Source organism: Bombyx mori, chromosome 23 (assembly GCF_030269925.1).
Source record: "Bombyx mori chromosome 23, ASM3026992v2".
Lineage (NCBI taxonomy): Eukaryota > Metazoa > Arthropoda > Insecta > Lepidoptera > Bombycidae > Bombyx > Bombyx mori.
In genome coordinates, this window is record NC_085129.1 from 21233309 (window position 1) to 21248671 (window position 15363).

The 15363-nt window shown below is 41.6% G+C and overlaps 1 protein-coding gene across 10 annotated transcripts in view; it reads right to left on the minus strand.

Annotated features, from left to right (window-relative positions):
• The window catches only part of LOC101746048 (fasciclin-3), an 88327-nt gene that overhangs the window by 42669 nt on the left and 30295 nt on the right, over nt 1-15363 (minus strand). The gene's annotated exons all lie outside the window — the stretch shown is intronic.

The following is a 15363-nucleotide window of genomic DNA, read 5'->3' on the forward strand; positions in this document are numbered from 1 at the left end:
ATCCGACCTAGATCTAGCCTCTAGTCCTATACTACACTACTACAGACACAGTCCTCTGCAGCTCTGTACTGATCCCGAGCTCTTCTCGTACACAAACAGACGCAGATCCGACCTACATCTAGCCTCTAGTCCTATACTACACTACTACAGACACAGTCCTCTGCAGCTCTGTACTGATCCCGAGCTCTTCTCGTACACAAACAGATACAGATCCGACCTACATCTAGCCTCTAGTCCTATACTACACTACTACAGACACAGTCCTCTGCAGCTCTGTACTGATCCCGAGCTCTATAAGTACGTACCGTATCGCTGAGATTAGAAAGTCGTATTACCTGTAACAAAACCGGTTCATTTATTAAATTATAAAGCACAAATAGAGAAAGTACTGATGTTACAAACGTCGATAACATTATTTATGTCTATTGCATCGTATAATAACAACATGACCTTATTAACACGTCTACAGATCGTGTCTATTGGCCTGCGTGAACCGTTGATACAGAGCATTGCTAAAGTTATGTTCCGTTGCGTGCTATTTTTATTTATGACTTAATAATTAAAATACAGCAGAAGATTTTAGCTAAATCAGCAGAATAATGCTTCGTTCTATTTAGAGGATGTCTTACGTCTTACATGATATCCGACAATACGCATTAAGTGGAATAAATAAATAATTAAGTACACAAGTGTTATCGCTTACCGTCAAATACATAGTAGTCAATATAAAGGATTTTGTATGTGTAACGTAAGCATTGAGTATAAACAAATATCATTGTTAGCAATTGTTTATTAATTTTAAAGCATCATTGTTACATTTTTAACGAAATAACTCGTCCTACCTACTTAAATGTACAATCATAACAGTTCGTTGCTAAAAGTCATCGAAGTCTTTTTTATTGCTTAGATTGATGGACGAGCTCACAGCCCACCTGGTGTTAAGTGGTTATTGGAGCCCATAGACATCTACAAAGTAAATGCGCCACCCACCTTGAGATATGAGTTCTAAGGTCTCAATATAGTTACAACGGCTGTCTCACCCTTCAAATCGAAACGCATTACTGCTTCACGGCAGAAATAGGCGGGATAGTGGTACCTACCCGTGGTGACTCACAAGAGGTCCTACCAACAGTAAAAAGTAAGTAAGTCACCATTACAATAGCTCCAGTCATAAAAACCTTCAATGTAAAGCGAATCTTTTATGTGCAAGTACCCACACCGACCTGTTTAAATGGGCACGTGTCTTGCACGGCTCGCAGTTAGTGATCGGAAAGAAATAACATACGTTAGCGATAACACTGCACGCAATTTACGATCGGCTGGCCAGTCTATTTGACTTTGACTCCTGATCGGAATCGGTAGGTAAATAATTTCTGGTAGGTCTGAAGGATCTTTTTTGCCACGTGCCACCAATCTTTGGAATTAAATTCTCTGCTCTGTGTTTCCGGCGCGTCAAGACAAGAACTGCTGTCTTTTCTTGTCTTGGCTACTGCTGAGGACTTCAAAACTCATTTGAAGAATAACACGTCATAGCACTCTTGAAACATCTTGGAAGGGAGCACATTCCACAGTCTGATGGCAGACAAGGTCTTCGAAAACCTACTAAGCGCAGTGGGTTTCCTGGTAGTATAGATGAGCTTTGCTCCAGTAGGACGATGGTAAAAAGGAGACGAATGAATCATCTCGAACAGTTCTTCAGAGCACTGAGAAATTTTACTAGATTCCTTCTTTTAAACAGCAGTACAAAGCGCGGGTTTCTCGCTGCGACTGCGTGAGTTTACTTAGCGAAATCGCACTACGCGGTCCCTAACTAGAGAAAGCTTTTAGCCAGCTCGAGAGCTTAAAAGTATATAAATGTGATACGGATTCTTTTAATATTTACAAAGGTATGGACACTATACCAGAACAAAACTTAATGTTTTATAGTTAAAATAAATGATTGCTGGTGTCCTACGTGATAATGTATTCTTAGTTTTTAATAAATAGATAAACTTAACAGGTTAAGGACCGCGTTTTTTTGCAATTTTTGCCAAAAGTAATTAGATGCATATGGATAAAGATTTATTCAAATAAGCTATTCCTACTTTTAGTTTTTTCGTTATGTAATTATATTGTCAAATAGTCCTTCAACATGTTATAGCTACTAGCCTAGATGAGCCATGGCGGTACGCGTATCTTACATATTCAATAGAAAACTTGCGGTCAAGGTTATTCTAGGCAGGTGAGTTGCGGCGATCCCAAGGGACCGCTAATGTTGTTTTGGCAAAGTAACAGTATCCACCCACAGGGACCGCTCCGGTCCTTAACTTGTTAAATCAATTGACATTTACCAGTTACACAGAAAACAAAATGGCGCACTAAAGAAAACCAAGACTTTTTGGGCGGGAACGGAAGGTGTTCACTTGTGTCAAATGATTTTTTTTAAAGTTAATTTAGAGCTTCTTCAAGTTTAGAGAAGTAAAATTGGGCGTTCTCTAACTTTTTTCCCATCTGTAAAAGTGCAGAAGTGTTGGGGATAATGTAATGAAATGTGGAGTTAGCTTCTAGAATGTTTTGAACAAATTGAGTTTTCAATGAATTGCCACTGTTTTACTTAAGACGTTATTTCATTCCATATCATCCGACAACGGAGTTGTATTACACGTCATTACGGATCCTCCCGATCCATTAACAGTGCTTTTAGGTACCTCAAGCGCCGGTCACCGTCCGTAAATTAAATCACAGGAACAGCCCACTGAGTTTCTCGACGGATCTTCTCAGTGGGTCGCGTTTCCGATCCGGTGGTGGATTCTGCGAAGCACGGCTCTTGCTAGGGCCAGTGTTAGCGACACCTCCGATGTGAGCCCCGAAAGCTCACCTACACGCTAGAGTAGCACTGATATAGCCTCTCAAGGCTATCAGCATAGGTAGGAAAAAAAGGAGTTGCATCACCTCGTTAAATCGATTTCATTACATCACGTTCTGTGAATGTGAAATCACTTTTCGTACAACAGACATGACCTCCGCCTTTGTTGCAAAAGGTTTGGTTGTATGCGGCACGTTCCCTTTGTCTGACTAATCAAAAACATATTTACTTAAATTTGTATTAGTTTTTCTAGAGCTGCGTAACAAAAGAATTGCGCGAAACACTAGTCGAATTGCGACTCGATGTTCACACAATATCAAAAATACGGTCAAAATAGATGTGAATACGCGAGAAGCCACACCTTCACACCTAGCAGTGTGCTCTATATTTTAATGGCCGCGCTAATGGGTGTCGCCGGGGAGCGCCATTTCTCATAACAGAATTATGGGAAAAGGGTTTTCGTTACCCATATTACTCTGGCACTAAAACAGGTGAAACAAAAGAAAAATCCCTCCTTATGACACGTTGCAAGGGATACACTACAGGAGTTATAGTCCCCCAAGGAGGGTTGGTATCAGGCAACCGGCCGTACAGCTTACGCCAAATCTCTGTTCAGCATTATAAGAGGACATGCTACGCGAACGCCACATGACGTGGGATAAGGGCCAAACTTCTTTCAGACGCAAAACCAACCGTCCTCTTCGCTATACTAGTTCGTATGTACTCATATCTCCGTGATCTCTCCTCATTATTGAAACTCTTTACTGCTTTTACTATTTCGAACCGCGTTTTTTTTTAAATTATATTATATCCGATGTTTCGAGTACTTTAATCTTCGTCGTCACGGAGAACAGAAAATAAACTAGGTTAGTTATAATTGAAATACAACGTTCCCTCGTTGAGGAGTGCGACTCGCTGTTTCGCTCCTCCTATTCCTGTTTTTGACCTGGCAGGGAGCTCCTTTGGACTGCTGCCTCACCTGGTCAGACCGCCACTGTGGTCTTTAGCCATCAGGCCTTCTGTTATTGGTAGCGATCCTTTCGCTATTTCCAGTTCGTGTACTAATTTAATGACATAAAATTCACAGCCTAATTACCTGATTACCCAATTAATGTATAGTTCAATTATGTATCATAATAAGCGTGTTGTTAGCTCACCCGGGCGCCATGCTGTCTATTTTTAAGTGTCCCTTTATAGGATTCAACCTGCCTTAACATGGCTGCGTTTACATTGTGATGCCCACAGACCCACAGACCAGTGGCATGGTCCCGCGCGGATCCAACATGTGACGGGACAATGATGACCTCAGATTATTCAGGGAATTTAATTAGAACACAGCGTACCAGGGTGACCGCTATCCCCGAGTTATTAACCCAATTAATAAAATGATGGCATTTTGAATTCAGTAATGACGTGTGCCCGTTTTTTTTAGTTGATATATGAAAATTCATTAAGTGCCATTGTTATTTTTGGCGCGAACCAAGCCCTTTTGGAGGAATCGACAAATGGAAGATCTTTTATCGAGCGGGTGATGTTACTAGATAAGTCCATGGTCTGAATATTGTTCGGAACTTGTGTATATGCAAAATTATCTAGAAATTGTCATAAGAACGATTCAGGTATCTTCGAATACCTTATTTTCTTGACCGTCATGACGGTAGCCTGACATTCCGGTCTGAAAAGCGGTCCTTTTGCACAATTCAGATCAGATCACTCAATGTTCACTTAAATATGATTAAATGTGTAGTGGAAAATTCAACTTTTGTTGTCTCCGCGCTCTGTTCTGCGCCACTCGAAGCCGCGCCTTTATCTAAATAATCACGCTATTTGACAAATTAAATTTAACCCGCAAACAGGCGCAGCTAAGTGTCTCACACGCGAAATATGTGTAGTGCGTTAAGCTAATTACTGTTCACGGAACAGAATGTCATTTTTGACAGGCTCGCTGCCGGCCTGGTCACGGCATTCTGAGGCTGTGCCTGACCGGGTGATTTCGGAGTAGGCAGCGGTTTGGCTCTGTCCCTGGCATTGCTGAAGTCCATGGGCGACGGTAACCACTCACCATCAAGTGGGCCGTGTGCTTCGTCAGTTTACAAGGGCAATAAAAAAAATATATAGACCCAAACGCAGTATTAATTCATCAGTATGACAGTTACAATTACCAATTATACCAAAACAAAAGAAAAAAACTATAATTATTTATCATTTTTAATACGCTTTTATTAGCTTCAGACGTATGTATGTTAGTATGTAACGGAATCTTTGAACATGATTATGACCCCCTTCAAAACGTCGGATTAACTCGAAATTTGGCATACTTATTAAGGACCGATGACAATACAATATTTTAAACAGTATGATCCGTTATCCGTACTAGGATAATCAGGATTAACGATTTTTTTGTTTTCCTGAGACCCGGAGTGTCTGCGTCAGGAAGGGAAATTACCAGGCGCGCCGATCACCCATTTCTCGGATAAGTTACCGACTTAGAATAAATATCAATGATGGCTCAATTTTATTGAAAATCATTGATTTTAATAATAGTTTAATAAATTAAAATAGTTTAAAAAACGCTTTTTTTACAATAAAATATTTTTTTCTTACACTATTTTTAATTCAAATTTATTAATATTTATTACATCCTGTTGATGCTCTGGAGTCGGAGTCTGGAGTCGGTGAGAAAGACCTTTAAAAATATCGGTACATTTTTTTTGTATCTTTTTTATTGCATATATGGATGGACGAGCTCACAGTCCACCTGGTGTTAAGTGGTTACTGGAGCCCATAGACATTACAACGTAAATGCGCCACCCATCTTGAGATATAAGTTCTAAGGTCTCAAGTATAGTTACAACGGCTGCCCCACCCTTCAAACCGAAACGCATTACTGCTTCACGGCAGAAATAGGCGGGGTGGTGATACCTATCCGTCCGGACTCACAAGACGTCCTACCACCAGTAATTACGCAAATTATAATTTTGCGGGTTTGATTTTTAAGTCTATCGTGAACATTTGTTTAGTACGTATTCCATTAGAAAAATTGATACCCGCCTGCGGGATTCTAACACCGTTGCATCGCTAGACACGAATACACCGGACGTCTTATCCTTTAGGCCTTTCACATACCAACAAACATACATACTATATAACAAAAGCGTTGCGTCGTTATATTTAGTAAAAATGTTTTCCGAAATGCATATCCGACCTCGCGACACGGAATATTACATCATTAGACCGTTGACTAAGTAGTTCGTGGGAATGACCTCAAGCAGCTTGTTCGTTGTGAGCCAAAAGAGTCGATAAAAAAATTATCGATATTTTATGCCTGACACCTGTGTGGCACCAGTGACAGAGAAGTTGAGAAGCGCGCGTTTGGGAGGCTATGGACTTGCGATGAGTCGAAGTGACAATTAGGTTGTTCAGAGTTTTAATTGTGAATGTGGAAGGCTTTAGAGAAAAAGGTAGAAAAAAATATGGAGTGAGCGAAGAAATGGTATATGATAGAGGAGTATGAAAAGAAAAATATGTTACGCCGACCCCAGGTGACTGGGAGAAGGACAGGAGATTTTTTTTCCTCCTACCTATTCTAGTAACCTCGAAGGGTTAGTCTAGGTTCACCGAACTAGTAGGTGAGCTCACGGGGCTCAAACCTGACGACGTTGCTAGCACGAATCCTAGCAAGAGCAGCACTTCGCAGAATCTACCACCGGATTGGAAACGTGACCCACTGAGAAGATCCGGCGAGAAACTCAGTCGGCTTCAGGAGAATGATGACACGGCGAAGTAAGATAATTTCCAGTATTTTTGCGCCATGTTTATTTTGCCTTTGTCAGTCAACCGACTATCTACCGTATGAGAATCTTTTCACAGATCGTTTGAAGTTTTCATCTCCTCCTTGCCATAATCCTCAATGCTGAGGGTCATGGAGTACTCTAATAAATTTCTGCTGGATTATCCTGCGCCACCCCTGCCTATCCTCGGCTGTGTGCATAGCAACGTGGACTAAAGTATTGAGAGTAGAGTGGTCCGACCAGCGCATTGGACTTCTGCTTCTTCTCATAGAACTCAAGAAACAAGGGGCAAAAATTGTCACCACTGCAAGTGAAGTCGCAGGGACGAACTCTGCTCCAATGTGGGTGATGGAACACATTACTGCTTCACGGCAGAAATAGGCAGAGTGATGGTATCTACCCGTGCGGACTCAAGAGGTCCTACCACCAGTACGTTTTAGATTAATCGTGTTATCCAATCTTCATGACGGTTGTGACAAAGTGACTAACTAGGCCACGTACGTCGCACATCCTGTTATTTATAGAAGAAAAACACTTTCTCTGTATATGCCTTCGTTATAGAAATGAATAAATTAGGGGCAGCTAGTGCCTGACCAATACTATTGGACATAGGCCTCCTCGCTGACCAATCACAACGACCGGATTCCCGCTACCTACCTAGCGAGAGCGTACTCACGCTTTCTTTATCTCCAATAGAAAGTAAACTAAAATACAATCACATATAGCTGTGGCTCAACTACCCTTGTCATTGGGTAGCTCTATTCGCACTTCGTCAGATAAAGACAGTGTAAAAAGTACTGTAAAAACGGAGACCTTAGGACTCATGTCTCGAGGTGGGTGGCGGCATTTACACTGTAGGTGTCTACGGTAACTACTTAATACCTGGTGGGCCGTGAGCTCGTCCACTCATCTAAGCAATAAAAATACAGATTAAAACGAATACAATTTAGTCGATAAAATATATCGATAGTCGATAGTACGCGGATTGTACAACACTAAATTTAAAGCTGATTACGAAGAACGCTTTCACTTGAACAGTTACTGGAAACATTCGTCTGTCTACTGTCCGAAGATACCGTCGAGGCGTTTGACTCACATCACTACTTTTTTTCTTTTGTTTCGAAGGCAGTTGAGCTTATAGTCTGCCTGGTGTGTATCCTCTGAGGATGCTGGTTAAGTCAACGGTACACCCAAAAAGCCGTTATTTTTTTCCTCTTCCTATTCTAGTAGCCTCGAGGGGCTATGCTAGATTTGCAGAACGAGTAGGTGAGCTCTAACCTGAGGACGTTGCTAACACTGGCCCAAGCAAGGGCAGTGTTACGCAGAATCTACCACCAGATCGGAAACCTAATCCACCCACCTTGAGATAAGAGTTCTAAGGTCTCAGTATAATGACTGTGCATTCTCACACGCTCGTGTGCTAATGGCACAGTGGTTTCGGATAGGTTAGTGGTGCGTGACACGGGCTGACCGGAAACGCCGACCGTTAAAATAATTACAGCCCCGTCACATCCGGTGCGGTGCATGTAATAAGCCGTTTTAGATTTCGGGGAAATTATTGTTTAGTGATGTCGCGCCACTCGACCGTGGGGTTCACGGTTCGAGACCAGGTGTCCGACTGTTTATTCAATTTTTTGACAGTTTTTGTTTTTGTTTTTCCAATCAGAAGAGCGGATTATTCACGTGACGGTGAACGGTCACTGTCGTTCTTTGACATCTGCAATGCTAAGAGGAAGGCAAAGCCAGGGACTACCAGTGGTTAATCAAACCTCGTTTAAAAAAGCATATTTTTTTTGCCCTTCTAGGCAGACGAGCATAGCCCACCGGACGGTGAGTGGTTACCGTCGCCTATGCACTTCAGCAATGCCAGGGGCAGAGCCAAGCCGCTGCCTACCTGCCGACCTGCTATGGTGGTTAGTAAGCACCACGTTTCCAACTCAGTTTGTTAGTTCGCGACTTCTTTTGATATGAGTAAAATCCCAGGCCTGTGTCTTGTAGCAATTCCCTTCCCCACAGCCTTTGTCTTTCGTTCAAAATTCCCTCGATTAAAGCAAAAGTAAGAGTAGTAAAAGTGCTGCTACAAGCAGAAATAGCGAAATTTTAAGTGCAGAAACGAACACGGAGCGAATTTTAAAATAATCCGACCCGGAACTTCTATCTAAGATACTACTCTAAAGATTCTGAAGTCGTCGTGGCCTAAAGGAGACGCCCGGTGCATTCGTATTGAGCTATACCACTGTACCGGGATTCGAACTCCGCTAACAGATGATCCACATTATTTCAATATAATACGTACTTTACACATATTCAACACGTCATTAGGGATCCTCCCGATCCACTAACGGTGCTTTTAGGTACCTCAAGCACGGTCATCGTCACGGCTCGCGACGAAGGGCTCGACGAGTAAACCCACCAAACACAGCCCACTGAGTTTCTCGCCGGATCTTCTCAGTGGGTCGCGTTTTCGATCGTGGTAATTCTGCGAAGCACGGCTCTTGCTTGGGTTCGTGTTAGCAACGTCGTCAGGTTTGAGCCCCGTGAGCTCACCTACTAGTTAAGGTTACGCTGAAATAGCCTCTCATCTTAGGTAGGAAAAAAAAGAACATATTCTATAGCAACTTTTATTTACGCAATTACTGATAGTAGGTAGGACGTCATGCGAGTCCATACAGGTATGTACCACAGCTCTACCTATTTCTACCGCAAAGCAGTAAAGCATTTTTCAGATCTGATGTCTCAATGGGCGCTGTAATATCCATGAGCACCCACCACTAACATCAGATAGTCCGTGAGATAGATTACCGTCTATACAATAAAATTAAAATCTTAACAGCACAGAGACCACTCAAAAATCTTCCTTAAGGAGTTTCTGTGCGGTGTCCTTGTCTTGGCGTTTTGTAACAACAGGATACCACCTGTCGGGGCATATGGCAAACGTTTCTGCTCCTAAACAATTAAAAATCAACCTTAACACGCATCTCGTATGACTGACATTCAACTGAAGTCGCCCGAGCCGAGCTACTTAAAATTCAAGGTCACTGTCATTCTAATAAAGATAGTTTGGAATTTGCTAAATACGTGTGTTTATTGAATATGATAATTTATGTACAAATCCAACGTGGCAACTCCGACGGCAGCGCAACACACAAGGTTTTATAATAATAATAATAATAATCATTTATTTGAGACCATATTTTTGCCCATATATGAAAATACAATTTGGAGATTTTTATTTTATTCTATTTGGAAGACAAAGGGTGAACTTAAACTATATAAAATCTAACCTTACAACTAAACACCATTTAAATGTCTCCGCATTTAAATAACTACAAACGATTGGGGCGTCGCATCGACTTGAATTAAATAATTAAAGTAAAACAAAAACAAAAACAGAAAAATGTAGTAAATAGAAAATAATTAGTTAAATATTTGCATTCAACCATCGACTGACTAATGTTCTCCTAATACTCTTAGTAGAAGTGTTGAAAATGTCCAGTTCAGGGCAGTCAGCTAGAGCATTGAAACTGTTAGCAGCTCTTACAAAGTATGCACTACGTCTGTACTTTACATATACTTATCCCGCCACGTGTAGGCGAATTCCATGTTGAGAATGGACAATCCATCTCCATGCTGTTCGTAATGAATTGCAGGTAACCGTTGAAGCCGCCACGCATTCGCCGCATCAGGGATGTCGTATTGCGGCAAAGCCTCAACACCGGCGTCTGCAAACATCCCCGACGCGCTACAGAAACGCGGCAGCCCCATCAGTGCCCTGTACCCATTGTTATATTGGACGCGCAAGGCACTGCAAGCCAGTTGCGTATATTAACCCATAGGCCGCAGGTGTAAAAAGACTGACAGGCCTTAAATAATGTAATTAAAATTTGAAGTACTCAAACCAAGCTAGCTTTGCTGGCCGAGCTTCGATTGAACTTGGATCCTATAGCTACCAAACCGTACAAAATCACCCGTGAAGCCTGTCCGAACATTTCCTGATACACCACAATCGGTCCAAGGACATATAATGAGCACGCACGGGTATCTAACATTCACATTCACGGTATGGTCTGATTTCTAATAACCTCTTACAAGAAGATGAGCTCGTTCAGAGACCAATTTCACTTTTCTCTGCAGCTCCTCTCCTCCTTCAGTCGATCGCTCATTGCTGAGCACCGTGATGCACCCGCCTGTGACCCATTTTTGTAATCTGTAGCCACTTTTGTCGGTCAATGGCACAGTGAAGTGCGTGGCTCAGTCTCATGTCCAGACACTCGGACACTTGGTCACTCCATCTTTTTCGGCTCCGACCTCTGGATCGTCTTCCATCCACTTTACCTGTCACTATGAGTCTCTCTAGGTTGGTCAGAGGGTTTTCTTGCTATATGACCAAAGTATTGGAGCAGCTAAACGTCCGTAAATTAATAAAAAATTAAATAATTAAATATTTTATCATTAATATACTCAGTTCACACTACGATTGCAGGCGTGAATATATTCGCTTCAATTTAAGACAATGGGCAACCGTTTTCAGAAATGTCATTCTTATGCAAAGCTGTGAATGATGACAAACGCCAGTGGGCTGTGAAAACAGCGAGCTTATGAGCTGAGCGATTAGCGATCTTCAAATGTTATAGCGTTAAAGCACTGTGAGAACAACAGCGCCATCTATCCAAATTAACCATTCAAGGACCTTTTCTATTCCCGAATAAATAACTCGACTGATGTTTTTAAGGATCTAGTTGCATCTAGAACGCTCGAGAAGTACAACGCCATCTATTGTCAGATAGCGGAAACACACAATACTAGACTTCTGTGGAATATTCTCAACGATTCTAGGGATTTCGTCTCGACTATAAAAGCGTTGCAGAGACAGCAGTCAGTCAGTCAATAATCGAAACTACTCGAAGCTAAACAGCGAACGGATCACCTGAAGCGAAGCGGAAGAAGAGAATTGAGAGTTTTAAAGTGTTTGTTAAGTGTTCTACGTGTTGAATACAGTTTTAATTTGTACTTCGGTATAATTTTTCTTTATCCCGAAGCCCAGTGTGTAACAATACATAAGCCGTTATGTACTGGACCACGACTCGTTATTGTTCAGGGGTTGTGGCGAAACTATGTTTTCATGGCCACAATTATATGAACAATGCAAAAAGCAATAACTCCGTTGTAAGAATACGTATTAGGTTTGCTTCTGTGTATTACGCCGCATGTGTAGTTATGTATTATATTGTGTACTTTCGTCAATGAACAATTTTATTGGAATGTGAAGTTGAATGTCGGCGACCTTTCTGATAATATTTCTTTCATCCTTGTTTTTGGTTAGATAGGTGCACGAGTTCACGGCCCACGTAGTTTTAAGTGGTTACCAGAGCCACATCTACAACCTTGAGACATGAGTCCTAAGGTCTGACTTTTAACAGTACAACGGCTACCTCACCCTTTTTTTATTTTTATTGCTTAGATGGGTGGACGAGCTCACAGCCCACCTAGTGTTAAGTGGTTGCTGGAGCCCATAGACATCCACAACATAAATGCGCCACCCACCTTGAGATATAAGTTCTAAGGTCTCAAGTTTAGTTACAACGGCTGCCCCACCCTTCAAACCGAAACGCATTACTGCTTCACGGCAGAAATAGGTAGGGTGGTACCCACCCGCGCGGACTCATAAGAGGTCCTACCACCAGTAAACTAAAATCGAGGGGAACTAACCTCTCTTACCAAGTTACTTCTTCATCACGGAAATCTTTCGTGAACATAACTTAGTGGCCAGGAATTGTTTTTAATTTAACCTGCCTATTTCTGCCGTGAAGCAGTAATGCGTTCTCTTCTGTGTGGTGGGGCAGCCGTTGTACTGAGATACTTATCAACCCTCGATGCGTGTATAAATTGTTAAGTTAATGTGTTGAACTAGATGGAAATTACATCAAAAGATTGCTTACATAGACTTAGTACAAATACAAAGCTATTTTGTGTTTATTATATCTATTACTTGCTGACCCGGCAGACTTCGTAGTGCCTCAATCGATAAATAAAATAACTAAACTTTTGTATAAAATAATTTTAAAACAAACAAAAGAAATCTGTCCGGCGAGGGACACATCAAAGGAAAAACAAAATTGTTATTCTTATTTAACTCCGAGCATTATCATATTTATCTACCTTTTAAACCTTCTCTGGACTTCCACAAATAATTCAAGACCAAAATTAGCCAAATCGGTCTAGCTGTTCTCGAGTTTTAGCGAGACTAACGAATAACAATTCATTTTTATATATATATATAAAAGATAGAAGAAGATAGACAGATTGTAGGTGAGGGCAGCCATTGTACTATAGAACTGAGACTTGTAACTCATGTTTGGAGGTGTTTGGCGGTAATTAAGTTATTGATGTCTGTCTAAGATCATAAGTTTTAAAAGCAAAAAGCTTATTCGTATCAGGGTCGTGTGAGCTAAATGAACTTCCATGCAATGTAGCGTGTCAGTTCGAGATTTAAGGTTCACTGACTTTTTGATTTAATACTTAAAAGATGAGAACTTTAATTGAAGACTGAAGTTCGCCCTTGTATAGGACGAACGTGGGCGGCGATACACACAGACGCGAGGGATGAGCGACATGTTCGATGAATCAAATTATTTCTGGAGCTCAGTAACGATGGAAGTCGAGTTTCGTTCAATTAAGACTGACCGTCATGCACTAAGCAATCCATCGGGATGAGCTCCTCCCGATCATCACCCGTGCTCAGTTCCTCGTTGTCAGTCATTTGTCGGTTAGACTCGAAATAAGAATACAAATAATAGCAGACTATAAAAGCGGTGATCTCAGAGATGCGTGCGATCGCACCAACGTGTCGATCCTCCAAGGACTCCAGATAAAGACAAGGCTTTTTACCATCTGCCTGCGCGGAGTTCTGGAATACTTTGGCCACATTGCAACAAAGAATAACTGCAGCTTGAAGAAGCTACTGATGACTCACAAGGTGGACGGAAGAAGTCCACCAGGTAGAGGCCCGACACGTTGGACTGACCAGATCCGCACTACCCTCGACACCACAGCTCACGACACTCGGCGGCGGACAGGAGCAAATGGCGTGGAATGATCCGGAATAAGCTCTTGTTACGTGGAGGTGGCCACGACCCTCAGTATTGAGGAAACCGAAGCGAGAAGAAGAAGTATAATTGAATCGGCTTTGTGCTATTAACAAATAAATCTAACACCACCGAGACAATATGCACATAAACTTACTGAGTATACTGTACAATATAGAATATACTGAGTATATGTAATATGTCTATAATTTTATGATGAATTTTATGTTGGCAGTACAGTTGTCTGCTCCACCCGCCCGTGAGTCCCAACATTATTTTCACTGAGCACATCTAGATTACAGTCTGGGTGCAACGAACGTGCAACGACCTTCAATTCCAGACAGATTTTATAAATATCTAGCTGTTTTCAGAGTGAATTTCTGAAACACAATTTCCAAAGTATCGGATCGGTTGTGTCTTCTGACTCATGGCGCTGGCGTCGTTTTCGTATAAGACATTAAGCCACGTTCAGGATTTATTGGAATTGAAGCCGATACAAGGATACGATACTCCTTCACCACCTTGCATTGATAATCTTCAATTCATTCATTCATTCATTATCATCATCATCATCAGCCTAGAATCGTCCACTGCTGCCTCTCCCAATCCACACCAATCTGAGGGCCATGGCCTCCTTTAACCATTTTCTTCTGGGTTATCCTGGATGCGATACTAGCTTATAGTAAATATAGTGTAAGTACTAGCGTAGTTTATAAGAGATGGGTAGAGACACCAGAGCCACAGTCTTCAAGTACTGGTGGTAGGACCTCTTGTGAGTCCGCACGGGTAGGTACCACCACCCTGTCTATTTCAGCCGTGAAGCAGTAATGCATTTCGGCTTGAAGGGCGGGGCAGCCGCGGTAACTATACTTGAGACCTTAGAAATTGTATCTCAAGGTGGGTGGCACATTTACGTCGTATATGTCTATGGGCTCCAGTAACCACTTAACACCAGGTGGGCTGTGAGCTCGTCCACCTATCTAAGCACTAAAAAAGGTGATTTTTCAGTTTAAACAAAACTTGTTTACTGATAAGTTCGGTGCCCTGTCGAAGCATTGAACTCGCTGCCCTTCCGTCTATTGTCAATTCATCACCGCGGCTTCTCCGGGACAATGTCAATTTAACGATCAATGTCTCTCGCGTTTCGTAACTGGAATTAATGCGGCGCGGTTCCGAAGTAAGGAGAGAGAGAGACAGATAGCTTCGACTGTCTCTGTCACTCTAACTGTGCTCTAATAAAGAACTTGCGTCGGAAAAAAAAATGAAGTCTTCCTGGCCTAAAAGATAAGACGATATACTCGTATCGATGCGAGTGGGTCAGTGTTCAAATCCCGCGGGCAGCTACCAATTTTTCTATATAAACACGATCATCTTCCACGATGAAGGAGTAGCATCGTGTAATTAAAATGAAACATGCATTTTTTATGTTCATATTAGGAACCCGCGTAAACGGTGACCACTTATTTAGTTGATTAATTAATTAATTAAACTTTCTTCTTTCTTTTTTTACCTGTAATAACCTAAATCTGTGTGAAAGACAATAAGAGATTTATTATTACCATTATAATCATTATTATATCTAAACACAGCAGTTTTATTGGCAACCAATAAATAATTGAATAGAAAATTTGTGTCACGTATT